At 36.4% G+C, this 20,651-nt stretch overlaps 1 protein-coding gene across 1 annotated transcript in view; it reads left to right on the plus strand.

Moving 5' to 3' along the window:
* Nucleotides 1–20,651, plus strand: part of PLA2G4A (phospholipase A2 group IVA) — a 185,136-nt gene that overhangs the window by 21,311 nt on the left and 143,174 nt on the right. The gene's annotated exons all lie outside the window — the stretch shown is intronic.

The raw sequence follows: 20,651 nt of genomic DNA on the forward strand, positions 1-20,651 counted from the left end.
TTAAGTATTGAAAGCACTGCTACTGTCAAAGCCAATGAGTGTCTCCAGTCCAGATATAACTTGGTTTCTCTTTATATATTTGATACTCTTCCCTTTCTCCTGATTTAAAAAAAAAGAAAAAAAAAGTTTTTCTTTAAAACAAAACCCAAAATCTCATTTTAGAAAATTAGAAAATACAGAGAAGCAAAAAGAAACAAAAATTACTGACATTCCATTACCTAGAACATACTACCCAAAACAACTGAGTGTGTATCTTTACAGCACATTTACTCACTATGAGCACACACGCACGCGCGCGTGCACACACACACATATCCTCCCCCACACATGAGAATATGCTATTTATTGTATTTGGTATTGTTTTGTTCATTAACGTATTGTGAACTTTGTTCCATGTCAAAAGGCCCAATTTTAATTTTGTCCATGTTTTAGAACTTATTTTAAAATAAATTAATGAGTATTTCTTACAAATCTAATGAGTACTCATTAGATTTATAATCCAATGAATACTTCTTACAAATCTTTTTAGCCAGTTGTATACAATATGTAATACAATATGCAAACGAAACCAAAATAAAGCACATATAGCTATATTAATATTACATCAGATAACATTTTAAGATAAAATTTTACTAGCAATTAGAGGAGTTCATTTTATAATGATTACACTTAATTTCTTGATTTAATTCACCAGAAAAATGTAACAATTTTTAATTTGCATACAAGAACCTCAAAAAAGATAAAGCAATGATGGTCAGAACTACAAAGAAATTTAAAATATCCATAACCATAGTGAGAAATTTTAACACACATCTCACAGTATTTGGTAGAACAAATAGGCACACAAAAAATCAGTAGGGAAATACAAGATTTGAACAATAAAGTTAAAAATTACCGAGTGAACAAATATGGAATACTGAACGCAACAATTGCAGAATAACATGTTTTTAAAGTACACATAAAACATTTATTAAAAATCACTATATTCTAGGTCATAAAAAACTCAAAATTTTACATATTAAAATATATCCTCTGACCTCATATTAAACTACTGGTATAACAAATAATAATGATTTTTTTAATCTCCATATATTTGGAAATTCTAAATAAAACATGAGTCAAAGTTGACTGCGAAACAATCACCACAACAGGACTAGCTGCCATTCATCACCATTCAGTGTTACTATTTTTCTTTCACCTTATAATGAGGACTTTCAAGATTTACTCTCTCAGTAGCTTTCAAATATGCTAAATAGTATTAAGTATCATCACCATGTTCTACACTACATCCCTATGACATTTATTCTATAATCATATGATTTGAAAAACTTCATTCTTTTTTAAAGGAGAGAGGATAAAGTTTTTTATCATGTGATTATTTTTCATTTGTCAATCTTCTGAAAAACATTCTTGTTAATAACCTTTACTCTTATTTTTATTGAGTGCCTTTCTTTGTTATTAAATGAGTTCTCTACATATTAATGATAGCAAACCTTCATATAGATGTTGTAAACATGTTCTAATTGTCACTGATACTTTTGATGTATAATTTTAATTATTCATTTCTTTATATGGATTCTTGCAGTGTTGTGACAAATAATGCAGCATTTTGAAAGCAGATTAAGACTGCTACGCAGATATGCCAGAGCTTAGGCATGATGTTGGGTATAAAAAGGTAGAGCATATAATAGACAAGTGTTCTACCAGTTGAATGCTCTAAGCATTTCATTAATAATTCAAAGTAGGGAGATACCGCACTTGAAAAGCATTGAATTTAGAGTGAGAACTCCTTAAAAAAAAAGAAAAGAAAAGAAACAGACTCACGAACGTAGAGAAGGAACTACTGGTTACCAGTGGGGAGAGGGAAGGGGGAGGGGCAAGATGGGGGTGGAGGATTAAAAGGTACAATCTCTCAGGTATAAAATAGGCTACAAGGATGTACTGTACAACATGGGGAATACAGCCAATATTTTATAATAACTATAAATGGAGTATAAGCTTTAAAAATTTGTGAATCACTATATTGTATACCTTAATATATAATATTGCACATCAACTATACTTCAATTTAAAAATGATACTGTAAAATAAATATATTAACAAAAACAAACAAAAAATAGAATGAGAATCCTGAGTTTGAATACCAGGTCTGCAATTTGCTTGCTGTGTAACGTGGCTAGATCAGTACCCCTCTGAGATGATGGGGTGTGTTGGAAATTGCTACTTAGATACAGATAATGTCTTTAGTATATCTGGTCTCTAGAAAATAATTTCACTTGAGATTCAGTTGTTTAGAAAACTTAGAAATGCCAACATTACAACAGGTTTCAATGCAATGTTAATTTCTCATCTATGTAAATAGTTAACTGTCTAAAGCTTTCCTTGTACTAGGTGACTTTTTTTTTTTCTGTATGACTTCAGTGTGCCCTCAGGATCTACGTAATTAACATACTTTTCAGAAAGAAGGTAGTTAAAGCTAAATAAATGGCGACCTTTATTATACCAGCAGGGGTAAGGCATTTCAAAAGCTAGGCTCTTAACTAATCTGTGTGTGTGCGCAGGTATGCTGTGCACGTGCCCATGTGTCTGCTGTTGCTTTTAGAGACGTAGAAGTATTCAGAATTTCACCAAAACATGAAACTGCTCACACACACCCCTCAAATAATAGAAGCTTAGAGTTTAAAAACTTTTTTAAAAATACATACATGCAATATTGGGTTTTGTTCCCTTTCACTCAAAGGCTCATTGCTGTCACCCAGAGCAGGAGCTAAAGTCCTTAGTTGCAAAGGTAAGGGCTTTTTGTAAAGTACTAACTAAAAGCAGGAAAGGAGAAAACAAAAGAGGAAAAAATAAGAAAACTATTACAAATAGTACACAAGCTCTTTCAGATAATAACAGATAATAGAGGTGTTTTCCAGGTAATTTTGTGAAATCTGTTGTGATTCTGATACCGAAAGAGCTGAAGCCATTACAAGAGAAGAAAAAATATTAATTAATATTCCTTATAAGTACATATACAAAATCCTAAATAAAATACAAGCAAATCAAATATAGCAACATAGAAAAAGCGTAATATATTGTTGGTTTAACGTGAAAGTTCAACAGTGTGATTTAAATATTAATTTAAGGAGAAAAGCTATATAATTCAATAGATGCAAAAAGAGCATTTATCAAATTTCAGCTCCAGCGTATGATAAAAACTCTCCGCAAAATAAGAATAGAAGGAAAAAATTCTCAGCCTTAATGAAAGACATACAAAAATTCCAGAGCTAATATCATGGTGAAACACTAGATGCTCTACCTCAAATATAGGTGAAAAGTATGGGTGTCCGTATTTTTTTTTAATAGGCTTTATTCTTTAGAGCACTTTTAGGCTTACAGCAAAACTGAGAGGAAGATATGGACACCCATGCACCTTTGGTGCTGACATATTCACAGCCACCCTGTTATCAACATCCCCCTTCCAGAGTGGTACATTTGTTGTGATCTGTGAACCTCCATTGACACATCATATCACCCACTTTACATTAGAGTTCACTCTTGGTGTTGCACATTCTATGGATTTTGACAAAACTATGATCACATGTATCCACCATTGTAGCACTGTACAGAAAAGTTTCATTGCCCTAAAAAATCCTCTGTACTTTGCCTATTCATCCCTCCCCCCTCCTCCAACTCCCTGGTGACCACTGATCCTTTTACTGTTTTAATAGTCTTGCTCTTTCCAGAGTCTCATATAGTCTGAATCATATACTATGCAGCCTTTTCAGATTGGCTTCTTTCACTTATTCATATATCTTTTCATGGCTTGATAGCTTATGTCTTTTTTATGTTGAATAATATTCAGTTGTCTTGATGTATCACGGCTTATTTATCCATTCATTTACTGAAGAACATCTTGGTTTCTTCCAAGTTTGGGCAATTATGAATAAAACGGCTTATAAACATTCTTGTGCAGGTTTTCTTGTGGACATAATTTTTCAACTCATTATGGTAAATACCAAGGAGTGTGACTGCTGGATCATATTAATTTTTAAGAAACCACCAAACTGTCTTCCAAAGTGGCTGTACCATTTTGCATTCCCACTAACAGTGAATGAGAGTTCCTAATTGTTCCACATACTCATCAGCATCAAGAGTTGTCAGTCTTTTGGATTTTGGCTGTTTTAGTAGATATGTAGTGATGCCTAATTGTTTTAATTTGCAATTCTCTAATGACATTTGATGTTAAGCATCTTTTCATATGCTTTTCCATCGATATGTCTTCTTCGGTGAGGTATCTCTGTTCAGGTCTTTTGCTTATTTTTAAAATCAGGTTTTTCATTTTCTTATTGTTGAGTTTTAAGAATTCTTTATGTTTTGGATAATAGTCCTTTATTTGATACATCTTTTGCAAAATTTTCTCCCAGTCTGTCTTTTCTTATTCTCCTGCAGGATGCCCACTTTTACAGCTTCAGTTCAAAATTGTCATAGAGGTCCTACCTAGCACAAAACAGCAAGAAAAAGAAATAAAAGACATACAGATGAAAAAGGAAGCAATAAAGCTGCCTTTATTTGTAGCTGATATCATTGGACTTGTAGAAATTCCTTAGTAATCTATATAAAATCTGCTAGAACTTATAGGTAAGTTTAACAATGGTTTAGTTATCAAAGCCAATATGAAAAAATAAATTATATTTTTATATTTCCAATATTTGAAAGTAAAATTTAAAATAGCATTATAAATAACACTCAACGTTATAAAATACTTAGGAATAAATTTAATAGGAGTTGTGTAAACCTCTACATTAAAGTATTAAACATGAGAGAAATTAAAGAAGACCTTAAATAAATGGCGAGACATATCATACTTATAAATGGTAAGTCTCAACATGATTAAATGTTCAGTTGTCCCCAAATTGGTCTATTGATTCTTTGTAATCACAATCTTAGCAGACTTTTTAAAAATAGAAGTTGACAAGATAATTGTAAAATTCATATAGATATTCAAAGAACCTAAAAATAGGAAAAAATTTTTTTAAGTAAAGCCCCCCTACCCCCATGAATGGTGCTGGAACCAGTGGGCATCCATATAGGGAAAAGAAAAGAAACTTGACCTCTACCTAGAGTCATAGGCAAACATTAATTTGAAATGAGTGATAGCCCTAAATGTAAAAGCCTAAAATGAAGCTCCTAGAAGGAAATAGGGGAGTATTTTGGCAAGTTTGTGTTGGGCAAGTATTTTCAGAAGTGACATAGAAATAAAGCTAAATTTAAAAGAAAAAAATGATAAATTGAAATTGTTAAAATTCAAAACTTCTGTTTATCAAGAGACATTACTAAAAAAATGAATATACAAGCCATAGACAGGGAGAAAAATACTTGCAACACATATATTTGAGAAAAGGACATGTGTTCAGAATATAGAAAAAAAAAACACCCTACATTTCAATAATAAAAAGATAACCAACCCAACATAAAAATGGATAGAAGACTTGAACAGATACTTTACAAAGAAAGATACATGAATGGCCAATAGGCACATGAAAATGTAGCCAACATCCTTAATCAGTAGAAAAATGCGAATTAAAACTACCATGTGAAATAATTACATAGCCACTAGAAATTCTAGGCTAAAATGGAAAGACTTATAATCAAATGTTGATACAAGTGTAAAGCAAATAGTAGAAAACTGTTGGTGGGAGTACAAAATGGAGCAACTATTTTGGAAAACTGGTAGCTTTTGAAAGACTTAAACATACTTCTTCCCTCTGACCCAGCAAGTCCAGTTTTATTCAAGAGAAATAAAAATATATGTCAAAAAAAGAAAAACTTGTACAAGAATATTCAAGCAGCTTTATACATGATAGACAAAACCTGGAAACAGTCTAGATTTCCATTAATGGAGGAATGAATAAACAAATACAAAAGGGAATAATAATACTTAGCTATAAAAAGGAATAAATTACAAATGCATGCAGCAGGATTATACAGAGTGAAAGGATCCTGACATAAAGAAATCCATATTTATAGGAAGTGGTAGAACAACAACAAAAAATGTTTTGATGGTGATGGAAAATCTGAATAAAGCTATTCCTGGGTGGGAAGCGATCGACTAGAAAGAGGCAGAAGGTAATCTTCTATAGCCATGAAAATGTTCTCCATTTTGATAGGGTGTAGATTATGTGAGTTTATCCATTTGCCGAAACTGACCATATTATACCCTTGAAGTCTACCTACTTCACTGCAGTAAAATAGAACTCAAGAAAAAAATTTTTTTTTTAAATAGCACAAAGCAAATACTAGTGGGAAGTTAACATTCACAATGCAGGACAGTTAATTTTTCTGTAGATATTCTGCCAGGCAGGCAGACTGTCATAAAGTCCTTTCCTTGCCCCTCCCCACCTCAAACCCTTCAGGATCTTGTTTTCCTCTCTTCTCATCCAACAGGACATCTTTGAAGAGCAGAGAATGACTGACACTCATGAGGGAGGTCGAGATACAGTCTACTTTGTGAGTCAGTGGAAATGTGGGGATTACCTCCTTTGTGCATACCGTTTTCTGATTCTACTAGTCTATCATTTTAGGCTAACCTCAACTCTGACTCAGTACACTTCTACTATATTACAAAATATGATTTCCCAATGTTATCCAGGGATTTGTCACTGAGTCTGCAAGAATATATTTCTTCCTGGTCCATCGATTGCTATTTTTTTGTGGTCACAGTGGTGTTTGACATGAATTTCTTCTGCCAGAAATGTTAAGGTCAGAAGACTTGTGTATAATTTGTGATGCAGGGTTTTTTTAGGGCAACTCATTCTTGTCACTTTCTCCCTGATTTAGTGCTATACAAGGAGACACGACTGGCAAATTTCTAGTTTCCTAGGTTACAATAAAAATTCTACTTTAGGACTCTCTCGTGTTTTGAATTATGTTTTCCCTGTTATTATTATTTACTCCCTGTGTGAGATTGATGGAATAGTGCTAATAAGTAACCAGTAGTATCATAAACACTGTGCCCCTGATTAATGGTATATATGAGCTCTGGGATGTACAGTCTAGAACTTCATTTTTCATTTTTTCATAGATGTTGTCTTTTGAGAAGAAGTAAGGAATTTAAATGCTGTAATTTCTGAGTATATGCACTGATAAAAGAGAGATACTTTTTTTCTTTTTCTGGGGAAGTTTTGAATGTGGTACCAAAGCGCTGAGTATTACAAGAGTTTCCAGGAGGCATTTCCTGTCTTTAGTGTGCTGCTTAATATTGTTTAGGTTTTTAGTATGTGAGCAAACATTTGGAGATCTGAATTGTTTTGGTTACACAGTTAACAACCAGATAAATGAAGTGGGTTCTAATGTCTACTCATTCAACATCCTGTGAGAATAAAATGTTTGGAGGGTCCTTGTCTCCTGGGAATTCTTGTATTTATGAGTCTTTAAAGAGGGAAAAAAAAAAAATACATCATTAGGTAAACTCAGGTGTAGCTGACCTGTCGTAATGACCTCTATTAGCGATCTAGCTGTGGCAATTGGAGTTGCCTGAAGCTTAATCTCTTGGGATTTATATGCTTGTGCATTCTGGAACATGTTTTCCATTCAGAACTAAATGCAGTTGTTAGTCTTTAATATTTATGTATCTGGGCAGCCAAAGCCTGATGAAACTGACTCCCAGTGTGTTGAGAGGTAAGGTTGAGTGAAAGACAAGAAATTCACAGATTCAGCGTCATCTCCCCCATGAAGTCTTCTCTGTTCCACTTTTTCCCCGGTCCATGTACCCCTACATTTTGTACATATTATTAGGTTTGCACTAACTCATACATTATATTTATTTTTATAACTTTTTAAGATATAATTCATATACCATAAAATTCATCTTTACAATATACACATTGGTGGTATTTAATAGACTCTGACAGATGTGCAAAAATTGCTAAAATCTAGTTTTCAAATATTTTAAGCACTCCCTAAAAAAAACCCTGTACCCATTAGGTAGTTGCTTTCTGTTTTTCTTCTCTCCCCAGGCCCTAGGACCACTAACCTAATTTTGGTCTGTATGGGTTTGTCTGTTCTGGGCATTTCATATAAATGGAATCATACAGTTTGGTCTTTTGTGACTGCCTTCTTTCATTTAACATATTTTCAAGATTTATTCATGCTGTAACATGTAGTACTTCATTCCCTTGTACTGCTGAGTGATAGTTCATTGTACTATATACCACAGTTCACTCATTTATCAGTTGATGGGCATTTGTGTGGTTTCCATGTTTTGGCTGTAATGAACAAAACTCCTATGAATATTTGTGTACAAGTCTTTTGTGAACGTATGTTTTTCTATCCCTTGGGTAGCTACCCATGAGTGAAATTGTTGGGTAATATTATAACTCTATATTAAACATTTTGAGAAACTGCCAAACTGTTTTCCAAAGTGACCGTGTCATTTTGCATTTCCACCAGCAGTGTATGAGAGCATTGACTTCTCCACACCCATGTCAACACACATTACTGTCGGTCATTTTGATTAGAGTCATCCCATTATAGGTGAAGTGGCATCTCGTCATTTTGATTTGCATTCCCCTAATGACAAAGGGTTTTGAGCATTTTTTTTTTCATTAACTTATTGGTCATTTTAGTATCTTCTCTGAAGAAATATCTATTCATTCAAATCTTTGCAAATAAACACGTTACATTTAAAATATTACCTCCAGGCTCACACAGGCCCCTCTCGTCTGTGTGGCCCGCTGTTGTCTATGGCAGCATCACCTAATAAACTCCTTTCCTATTCTCCTTCATCTCTGATCAATTATTTTACCAACCCAGCGACACCGACAGACTGCTGCCTGTGTCCCACAACATTTGGAGGCCTGTACGTGGCCAAGACTCCGATGGAGCCCTTTGGGCTTCTCTCTCTGCCTCCTCCCTATGGGGGTCTCCCCTTGGCTTGATCGGACGCTCTGTTCTGGAGGCCAGAGTGGTCAGGGTAGGTTCCCTCTTCCCTTTCCTCTCATACTTTCCTGCTCTTCCCTAGTGTTCGGGAATTCCCAGAAGCCTTGCCGAGGACTGCAGAACCCTGGCCGGGCTGCTCTCAGCGGGCTCTGAAACCCAGTCTGACAGACGGGAATGACCCCCGGCGCTCAGGGTGAACACACACCAGAAAGGCGCCTTTTCTTTCCTAAATGCCCTCTTCTCCATCTCTCCCTTCCTCTCTCTCTCCCTTCCTCGGATGCTGGCCCTTGAGACACTCCTTGGTTCTCGGGCCCAACCACCTGGTGCACCTCTGTGCCTTCTCTCTGCCTTTTGAGGAGCACACCTGCAGACTGACCAAGCCTCCCGCCTCCGCTGCACCAGATAGAAATCTCCAGTAGGTGAGTCCCCGTCTCCTTTTTTTTCTTTGCTTTCCCGCCTTTTGTGCTGTCTTTTCACCTGGTTTAGCTTCTCTTTCTTGGGGAACGCCCAAAGTAAGAGGACGCTGGAAGTTCAGGTTCTCTCTCTCTCTGGGGGACACCCAGAATAGAGTTTGCGCATTTAGCCTCTCTCTGGGGGACACCCAGAATATAATCTGGGCTGGTTTCTTTCTCTCTCTGATACCTCCCTTAATCGCTATGGGAAGCAGTTCCTCTATCCCCCAGGACTCACCTTTGAGCTGCATTTTAAAGAATTGGGAAATGTTCAATCCCCAGACCTTAAAGAGATTAGTGCCTTGCCTTTTTCTGTAACACCATCTGGTCACAATACCAATTTCCATATCAAGAGGCTTAGCCCCTTACTGGAACCCTAAATTATAACACTATCTATCAGCTAAACTCTCTTGTCACAACTTGGGCAATTGGCCTTTATGGCTGTCTCTCAAAACTGCCAGGACCAGAGTGTGGCTCCAGAAAGAATCCAAAACCCACCAATCCTTTTACCACTCCCCAAACCTCCCCTACATAACTTAAGGGACTTGTAAGTATCTTTGTGGGAAAAAAAAAAAAAAGAAAAAAGAAAAAGCCTTTTTCTGGCCTTTAAGGGAACAAAATTATTCTAGGAGGAACCTACCTTTGAGATGCAAATGTTCCATCTGGTCTCAGGAACGTTTATCTGCCATCTTTTTAAAATGCAAATTTTGAGAAAAGGGGTAAGTGACTTGACCTGTTAAGGACAAATAGAAGTCTTGTTTCAGATCTTGTGGTAGCTCACAGTGGAAAAAAAAAAAGTGACAATGAATATATGTATGTTCATGTATAACTGAAAAATTGTGCTCTACACTGGAATTTGACACAACATTGTAAAAGGACTATTACTCAACAAAAAAAGTTTAAAAAAAAAAAAGTCTTGTCTCTTTTCCATAAATATTAGTAAAAAGGATTTAGCCATCTTTGATGCGCTCCATCTGCCAGAAACCCAATTTGACTCCAACTTCTTTTGTAACTGATAAGTTTTAAATTCCAGTTTTGTTAAATGAGGTCTGTATTTACTAAGACTTCACTTCCCAGACCAGTCCTTGCCCTTAGATTACAAGAAAGGGGACAAGTCACAGCCAACAAAAAGCTGTCCTGCCCATGGGAGGTTGTTACAGAGTTTAATTGACTTATTCAAAGAACACTTTAGGTTTATTTCTAAGCTCAGTAATTTAAATATATTTCACAATCTTAGGCAGAGTTAAAGTTAATCCAGTTGTTAAGTTTATTGTCGACTACCTATATCCAGTACTTCTGGGTTACCTTAGTGGATTTCTGCATTCTAAGGGTCTAATTGGTAGGGCTTTAGGAAATTTATTCTAGAGGAAAGAAATTATAGTTCTGTTCAGGCCCCTAGTGATATTGCTAGATGGGATTCCTTCACCTGGCTAATTAATACTTGCTCTAATTCTGGCTATAAATATAAATTTTCTTCTAAAGTTACTCAAGGTTAATCAGCAAAAATATAACTTCCCATAATTGTGGGATGGATTTATATGGTTAATACCAGGCTACAGTCATTTAGGCTCCCTTATGCTGGGAAAACATTAAATCGTAGTAAGGATAACCAGCCTAATAACACTAGGATCATAGTGTAACTCTAGATATGGGGAATGGCAACAAGAGGGAATATTTCCCTGAACTATAACAGGCTAGTAAGACAGGTGGTCCCGAGATTTTTGCTACTGTTAATAAGGCCTAGTCCTGTAATAGCACATGGAGTGGCCCACCAACAAAATCTTTGCCTGACCTAGAAATGAGCAAACTTCTAGCACCGTGGGACGAAATGGTCATGAAATGCCTTCCAAGCCATGATTGTATTTATGATTATGAGGGCACTTGCCATCTGCCTCTACAAGGATTAAGTTGCAAGCCACTGAATTTGCTGACCATCAGCACACCCTGAAAGGAGCTCAGGGCAGAAGTCAAGAAAGAGGCACTCTGTGTTCTGGGAAAACTGGTGGAACAGGCCTTCAGATAGTGAGATATTTTCAGGAAATGACTTTATGAACCCAAATTCTTGCATCTCCTCATATCTAGTAAAGCACTAAAATCATTGATAGTGACATCTACTTTGGCCATTAAGGAGAGCTGTCTTACAAAACCACATGGCTCTTGACGTCCTTATGACAGTGTTTACTATTTTGTCGTAGTCACAAAACAGGTCTTTGACTGGTTCTCCAAGCCTTTTCCTAGATTCCCAAACAGATAAGGTCTTTTTTTTTTTTTCCAGATATTCTCAAATTTCTTCTCTCTGTTTTTACTGGATTTAGCTATTTATCTTGGTATATGTTTACTTTTGTATTGTATTCCTCTCACAAAAATGATTGTCTCTCTTTGAAGTCCAAGATTCATGAACTTAGGAAAAAAGACATCCTTCCTACCAGGATAGCCACCAGGAACCAAGCCAACATCCTGGTGATGCAGCCCTTGGAGCAACTAGGGTCTCCTGCTCCCATCTTTAAGGTTGCAGGGATGTCGGGGCCCCATAATCCCATACAGAATGGCACCATAGGCAGGGACAGCACGGTGCCCTCATTCAGCAGAAGGTAATATGGAAGATGAGACCTTCAGCCCTGTTCCAAAGAGTTGTCACTGCCAATCTGTCAGAGGAGAATGTGGGGCCAACTGGCATCCTTCAAGGTCCTATGACCCCCATTCCTGGGCTCTCAGATGTCTGCCTGCAATCCCTCAACAGATAAAGTACATTCTTTACTAGGTGTGTTTCCCCTAACAAACTAATCGCCCTATGCAATGCCTAATCTCAGAACAGCTCAGGCAGGCTTGTTTCAGCTCACGTCTTCACCTTATCACAGTCATAAATCTCATTGCCCTTCACAGACCCTAAACTTCTTACCTCACCTGCAGTGAGTCAGAGACTTGCACACAAGCCAGTCAGGCACCTTGTGGCCCTACCTTGTAAAAGACCCGAACAACCGGCCCCCAGGGCTCACACAGGCCCCTCTTGTCTGCGTGGCCCACTGTTGTCTATGGCAGCGTCACCTGATAAGCCCCTTTCCTATTCTCAGAAATAAAATAAAATAAATAAAATATTATCTCCACTCACAATTATAACCTCCTGAAAGATAAAAATGATTTCTTCCTTCTCCACATTCTCCATATTTATGGAATAAACAGCTGTTATGAAATATGTGTAATTCCCAAGAAAGAGAGTTGCTCTAGACACAATTAAAAAGTTGGAGTAGTGGGGTGGGTACAGCTCAGCAGTAGAGCACATGCTTAGCATGCAGGAGGTCCTGGGTTCAATTCACACTACCTCCAACTGAAAAAAAAAAATTGAAGTAAATCATTCATATCATCATTTTATCTTCCAATGAGCAACTTTCTGCTTTTCAGAACATTACTCCGTCTGAAATAACACCTCCAGTGCCCCTCAGGCAATAGTTATAGTTCCTCCTGCATTACCACTCTTCTACCCAGGTTCTCTCTTCTGTCCCTTCAAAAGCTGTCTCTCAAAAGTATGAGTCATGGTTTTTCCGTCTCTGTACTCTCAGAAACAGATGTTTGTTGAATGCTTTCACATTCTTTTCCGGACTTCCAGCGCATCCTGGTGCATTACCCCTTCCTGTCACCATCAGAGTTCTTGGTTGCAAGAAATAGAACCAGATTCTGGTTAAATTAAGCAAGGAGAAAGTTATTCTAAAGCTAGACAACACTCCAGGAATCAATAAGAGGTGAACAGTCAACCTCCCAGATATATATACTCCCACAAAACCACACCCAGTGGAATAAAGATAAATTATGCAAATAAGAGGATGCTCTTAGGAAAGGGGAATAAATTCTGAACCGTAAAAGTAACTAAATATTCTCTGTATTATCCATTTCCTATTCTTCTCTATACCATCACACCAAATGCCATTCTCTCAGGATATTTTCTTCCTAGGAGCTGATAAAACTCTACAACAGATAAGTTTAATGACTTTAGGTATTTGACATCTGAAGACAGTGATCTTTCAGTCATCCATTCATCCATTATCTATTCATTCATGCATTCATTCATTCCACGATACACTTGCCAACCCAATACTTGCTAATCACTGGGCAGTTCTCAAGAAAAGTGCCAGCAAACACAGACATGGTCTCTGCCCTCATGAAGCTTACTATGTGGGAGGCAGATAATGCATTTGTAAGTATACAAATTAAAAATAGTGATAAGTGCCCCGAAGAGGGTAGGGATCTGATCCAATTTGTCAAATCAGAGAATTTCCCCAGGAAGAGATATTTGGATACTTTGAAGGAAAAGTAAAAATTATTAGGCAAATGGGCATGTGAGAGGTGTTTTGGGTGGAGGGAACAGTATGGGGAATGGCTCTATGATGTAAGAGTCATGGCATATTCAGAATTGGAAAGAAGTCGTAAGTTCAAACAAAGACTATGAGGAAGAAGATAGCAAGGAGGAGACTGGAGCTGAGGTGATCTGGAGTTAGGTCAATCAGAACTTCCTAGAACATGTCAAAGAGGCTTCTTTATCTTAAGAGAAATATATTACCTTTGAGGGTTTTAAGAAAAAAGATAATATGATGAGCTTGGTATTTTAGTCAGCTCCCACAGAGGGCTGTGTGAGAGAATCAAAGGTAAGGAACAAGAGTTGTATGGTAAAACCAGATCAAGAGGGTCCTCCAGTAGACCTTGTTTGAATTAGGAGTGGTTGACAATGGGGAGAAAGGGAGAGGGGTGTATGTAGATTTAAAGGATATTTTAAAGGCGATATCAATGGACCTGACAATGGAGGTGTCAAGGGATAGGACGTCAAGGATGATAACTGAATGTGTACACCCGTCACTGAGAGAGGCAACACTAAGAGAGAGTCCGGTATGAGACAAAAATTGTGGTTTTAAGTGTTGGTCACTTTGAGTTTGAGATGCCTTTGAGACATGTAAGTGGAGATGCCAAGTCAAGAGTTGGATACCTAAATCTGAACCTTGGAATTTTAGATACCTTGAAAAATTAATAAGAGAAAAGACTTTTAGCCTACTAAATCTTATAAAGAGGAAAAAAAACACACTTATTATAATGAGTATTTTAACAAAATTAAATACAAGACTAACTATAATCATTTATAAAGTTATAACAAATTTCCTAGACTTTCCTGTGAGGATGTAAGGATGAAATAAGACTATTCCAAATTAGTACCCAGCTCCTGAATAAAGCCTGGTCAAACTTGTCCCTCTTGACTCAGTCACTTCCATCACCGTCTTAGACAATCCCTTCAGCTTCTATTCCCAACCTGCTAGTTATTTCCTTTTCTGATCATCAAGCATTTTTATGATGCATTCCAGAGCTGTAGTCATTTATGAGTTTGTGCTTGGGTCAGGTGTGTTTCTAAGTGTGTGTGGTTTTCACACATTCACTTACATTATAAAAATTTTAAGTTATTGTTATTTACTGAAGAAATTATATCATCATAAATAAGCAACAGGCCTCTGAGTGAAAAATTAGAATTTCTCAAAGTACAAGAGGAAAACAGAAAATCCAATAGGTCATGCATCTCAAAAACCTGAATAGTCGTGTTACTGTCATACTCGCGCTAAGTCTGCCCACTCACTAAGGCTCAGTTTGCATTCTGGTTTCCAAAACATTAGTAAATATTTACTTACCTTATTCATCTTTGTTAGGTTCTAAATCCCTTGGAGAGAAGGAATAGTCCCTTTCAAAAGATTCTTCATCAGCTCAGAGCCTCTGTGGGAGTTTGAGTAGGAAATCATAGCCCACTGTAAATGATGACATTTGGATTTGCAGATGGAAGTCTTGACAGGTTTCAACAGTAGGAACTTTCACAGGGTCAGTTTCAGAAACCAAAATTTTAATTCAGGCAAAAGGTACTAGTATAATGTTCAGTTAAACTTCAATATTTGCTAGTTTGGAAGAATCCTTTTGTTTTATACTGTACCCCATACCTCAACTTCTAGGCTTGTTTTCAATAGCTAAAAGAACTCAGAGGTGCTATGGGAATGAAGTAATGAATAAGTTGACCTGAATCATACAAATAGAGTGAGAAATAACTAGATGATACATGAGGTCTCTTCACTCTGGAGCCAAAGCTCTGTCCGTGTAGCACTATGCAGTTAGTTTTGATGATTAGGATAAGTGTGACATAAAGACTAGGGGCTATGTACACATGCGTGAGGAGTCATCCCTGTGCAATGGGCCAGGAGCTACCAGTTAGTATTTCTTCCATTCTGCCACTACCTCTACCGGTTCCCAAACCCTTTCACCTAAACAAGGCTGGAAATGTCATTATCAGTATTTCATTTCTTTATCCTCAAGTTTATATTTCTTGACGCAAATACTTCTAGGAATGATAATTAATAAAACCCAATCCTTTAAATACACTTTAGTGTGACTATATGAATTAGATAGTTTTCTCACAGGGGTGGGTGATTGCTAGATGGTTAAAAAAAAAAAAAAAAAAAGGACCTACTAGGGTAGTAAGGAAACCAGATCAGCAAAGGAGACCCCATGGATGAGGACAACTGTGGAGGGGCTCAAGTGACCAGAGACAGGCATCTTGCCTCAAACCAGGGCTTTACCTTCTTATCTAGAGCACTCCTCACAAGGCTTTTAATCGTCTTTTTATGTACAGATTTCAGGATTCCAGAACCTCCAACTAAGTTCAGTCTGACGGATAACTCAATTCATAAAGCAAAGACAGATATGCTCTGAGCAAACATCTCTCAACTATGACCTTGTAGATGTCGGGTGAAACATGCTTCCCGTTTAAGAAATACAGGACATTTTGAGCATCTATTATGAGGGGAAGTCCCAGTCAGAGAACCAGAGTTCTTGCCCTTTGTATCTGTTCCCATAACTGACTTGGTAATGATGGAAATGTTTTTAAAGCAAATGAGATTTTATACATTTAAGCTATAATTTAACTCTGCATCAGTGACATTAGAAACAGGTTCAGCTGTTAGAAGAAAGATGAGATGTAATAGAATGTGGAGTAAATAAAAAATAATAATCTAGAATCATTGATTATATTACTGTTAAATAATTAAAATAATGCCAAATGATACCAGTGATTACTGAGCTGGAAGATTAAGGAGCTGCTTAATCTCTTTCCACCTCTCAAAGTTTCCCATCGCCATTGAGTAAATAATACATTTTATTTATTCATAGTACTATCAGATTAATAGTACTACAATTCATAGTATTATAAAGTTTCTGTCGTATTTTTTAAAGATATTTTTGTTTGTTTGTTTCTGTCTTGTTTTTAAAGACTCGCTGATTGTTTCTGAATTGTCTTCTCTTTTCTTTACTCCTCTTCCCTTTCCTCCCCTTTCCTTTTCATTCCCTGCCCCTCTCTTTCTCCTTCTCTCCCTTTCTGAACTAATTTACTCTTACAATCACAGTAAAAGTCAAGTTATTTGTCTACTCGTAGACTCTTGTTTAGTTTTTTTGCCTATACTTCCCCTTCTTATACTTAGAAAATGTCCTACGTGAAAGATACTAAACACTTTTTATTTGTATTCCAGCTTTATAGAAAATCACAGATATTTGTATTTCACGTATCTTCATGTTATAGTGCAAGCAAGGATGTTAGCACCTAATGCATTTTTAATGCTTTAGCACAATCCATACATGTGTAGATGTTCTGTAAATAGGATGTGATTGAAAAGACAACTGTGATTGCAGTATTATGTAATATTGCATGGTATTCAAAGCATAGCAATTTCTATCATCACGCTTTGGTCAACATACCTGCAAGTCTTTGCTGTGTATCAAAGCATGGCAAAGGCTAGGCCACTGCAGGTAACTACTGTTACCAGGTTATTGCTTTGAGGACAATAGATGGGAAGAAATGTAGAGATTTATTGTGCATATAAGATGTTACTACCATGTTCACCTAATTTTCATTCATATCCCCAACTTTCTTCCACATTGGTTTTAGGATAGCAGCTATCCACATTCCTGAATTTACACCACAGCCTCCGAGCCGACCAGTCTGAAGATGTTATCACGCTTCTTGGTGTTCAATTAAAAATATTTTTAAGACAATATCTCTCATGCTTTTCTTGCTCATGCCAGACAAGATTTTATCTACTTGATGACTTTTAATTCGTACTTTTTTGACTGATGGTATTTTGATGGGAGATATCTAGATACAAACCTTTAATGTGGTGAAATTTCAACAAGGTAAAATTACATTCCTCTACCTTTCAAATCCCTTTGCTCCTTAACTCTGACTTAAAGCAGACACTATCTGCTTCAAGCATTATTAGAAACTGACAGCAAAGGACTCCTAAGAGTCCTATTGCATTGATTTTGATTTTTCAGAGATTTGGAAAGATATTTGATTCTTGAAGTAGTTGCCTGACTATTCCAGACCTTGAAGATCATTAAATTAATTTTATTTAATTAGTATTTTAAAATATCTTATTTTTATAAGATGTAGAGTGATTTTACTAAGCTGTACAAAAAACATAAATATTAAAATATTATAGTGTACAAAGACATAAATATGTATATTATATATTACAAATATGCACTAAATATATATATATATTTCCAGTTCTATTGAGATACAACTGTATATAAGTTTAAAGTGTACCAAAAAAATGGTCTGACTTACATACATCATGAGATGATCATCGCAATAGTTTTAGTAAACATCCATCATCTCACATAGATACAACATTAGAGAAACAGAAAAGTTTTTCCTTGTGATGAGAATTTTTAAGGTTTATTCTAAAAATTAATATGCTATAAAACTTTAAAATTATTTATTGCAACTTGTTCTTTGGTTGCCTTTCTGGAATCTAAACAAGCCCACTGTTGAAAGGTGGCATAAAATAAAAAGGAATATAAATAAATGAGAAAAAATTATGAAGCATGGCTGGCGCAACAAAAGGAAAAAAATTTAAATCTCCAAAGTTTAAGTTAGTTAAAAACCTACCAGTGATCAGTGACCGATGGGGTTGGATCCACAAAGTCAATCAATTTGTCTTCTTCATTTTATTGTACTACCAGTATAATAAAAAAACTTGAGAGGAAATTATTACAGGGAGAATATGGAAACACACACACTCAAGAAATGCCTAAATAAAGAAGCTACAGGACCATGATTGCAAAATGCCAAAAGATACTGATTTTTTTTTTTTTTTTTTGATTCTTCACTGGCCTCATAGACCAAAAGAGCCCTTAACATGTGATGTATTCTGAATGTCTTTTTGATGGAATATTTGGGGAAGGTCAGGAGAGACTCCCTTCTCTTTATTGAACTCAAAGAGAAGTTATTTGCTTTTTTAAAGATAAAATATTAAGAGCACCAAGGAAAAGGCATCAAACAAAAGTATTTTTCACCATTGTCTCTTACATTTTCCTCAAGGTAAAATTAAGAATAATTATCAAACATCGCTCCTACTGTTCCTTAGCTTTTTGCTTGTGAGGTTACTTTCTTTACTGCAAAGTTTCTTTTTTCCCAACCACTTATAACTTTTCTTTCTCATTTGGAGTTCTGAGGGGCAGGTTTCCTCTCTTCTCTAGTAGAAATATTAGAGCAACCAGTGACAACTTGTAATGTTCCTCTTCTTCTGGGTGATAGAAGAACTGTTGTATAGCAAATGGCCAAGACCATTGCTGTAGACCCAATAGGTCGACTTTTCTAAGGATTTGGGAATATCTGCCAATTTACAGATGTGGAGACCAGACATTACTGAGCAGCAATGCTGTGGAAATGTCTCTTTTGCTAGGTTTCAGCCACTATTCCCTTTGTCTTGGGCTGCCCTGAGTGAGGGAAGTTTTGAAAGTAACATTTCTGTCCCTCCATACTAACCCTTAGGGAGAAGCTGTGATTCTGAGTGTCTTAACATGAACCGGCGGGCCAGGGGCAACATTTTTCCAATGGGCAGAATCTTACTGTTAAAGGCAGATACTTGTGTTGGCCATTTCTTTATTCCTACTGCTATCATCTGGTCCAGCTCGTAACTACTTCTCAAGTAGAATACTGTAATATTCTGTAAGTCCAAAAGTAAGACTATTCAAAGACTCCTAGATCAGGGATGAGTGTTTTGAAATGAGAGCAGTTTTTGGATTCCTTGGAATCTGAAGTCCTTGGGGCAGAAGAGGTGGCAGGGGTGGACAGAGGAGAGGAAGGCACTGGCCCAGAGGAAACTGTTTGATTTCTTTCATTCTAGTTCCTTTGCATTCTTCTTTTTATTGCCTACAATTAGTTTTCAAAGAGGAGACCATCTGTGTACTAAATTGGTTATCCATAAAAGTGAAAAGGTTGATGGGAGTGAGTGTTTGTCCTTATTTACTTGTTTTCAGGCCCATTCCTCCTTCTTTACTGAGTGATGAGATTGAGCAGTGTGGTCCCAGTGGGCATCCAAAAGAAGAATGAATACTGCTGAAGCTGAGGGGATAATAATGAAGAGGTTGGAGATCCTTTAAAACAAACATCTGAACTTCAGACTTGACAAGTTTGCTCGTTGCTTGTCGTTATTATTATTATGATTTTTTTTTTTTTTTTGGAGATAAAATCTGTTTGGCTCTTCTGAGACAATATTGCTGAAACCATGGTACGAACTATAAGGATCAGAACTCTGATATCTTGGTGCATCATACAATGTATTGGAAACTAACAAGCCACATATTTATTTTTTTCAAAATAGTCTATAAACTAAAGGACTGACGAAAGTATTCCAGAGACCCCATCCAGAAGAAGGAAGCCGCCTGCACAATTATTCTGAGTGAGTGAGGTTTTACTACTCAGTATGTTGTCAGAGGCCTGGGTCCCCAAAAGAGTATTTTGCAATTTGGTAATTCCCTTGGGGAAAGGGAAATAATTATGTCGTTACTCTTTAACCATGGACAAACTTTGAAATGATTGAATAGGGTATTCAGAAACCTAATGAGCTATGCTGTTTTGAGGCAGGACACGGTTATTACGCATTTTCTGAAGGGCATACAAGGTTATTCACACCACTGCCTTTTTGATTACCTACTCTAACCTCGCGTTGTTGGTTTTTAACCACACTGAACACACACAAGAGTGGAGATTTTTAGTGCAATATAAATGCTTTGAAATAACTGTGTTCCTGCAACATGAACATAAATTACTCATGATGTGAGCCTTCTTGGAGACATATAATAAATCAGCTTTTCACTAAAACGTCACCAAGCACCTAATATTTATACTTTCATGGTCTTTCGGGTATTGTTATCTGTGTTAAATGACTAGAAAATAAGATATTCCTTATGTTGAATGTGGTA

This window comes from Camelus bactrianus, chromosome 23 (genome assembly GCF_048773025.1).
Source record: "Camelus bactrianus isolate YW-2024 breed Bactrian camel chromosome 23, ASM4877302v1, whole genome shotgun sequence".
NCBI lineage: Eukaryota > Metazoa > Chordata > Mammalia > Artiodactyla > Camelidae > Camelus > Camelus bactrianus.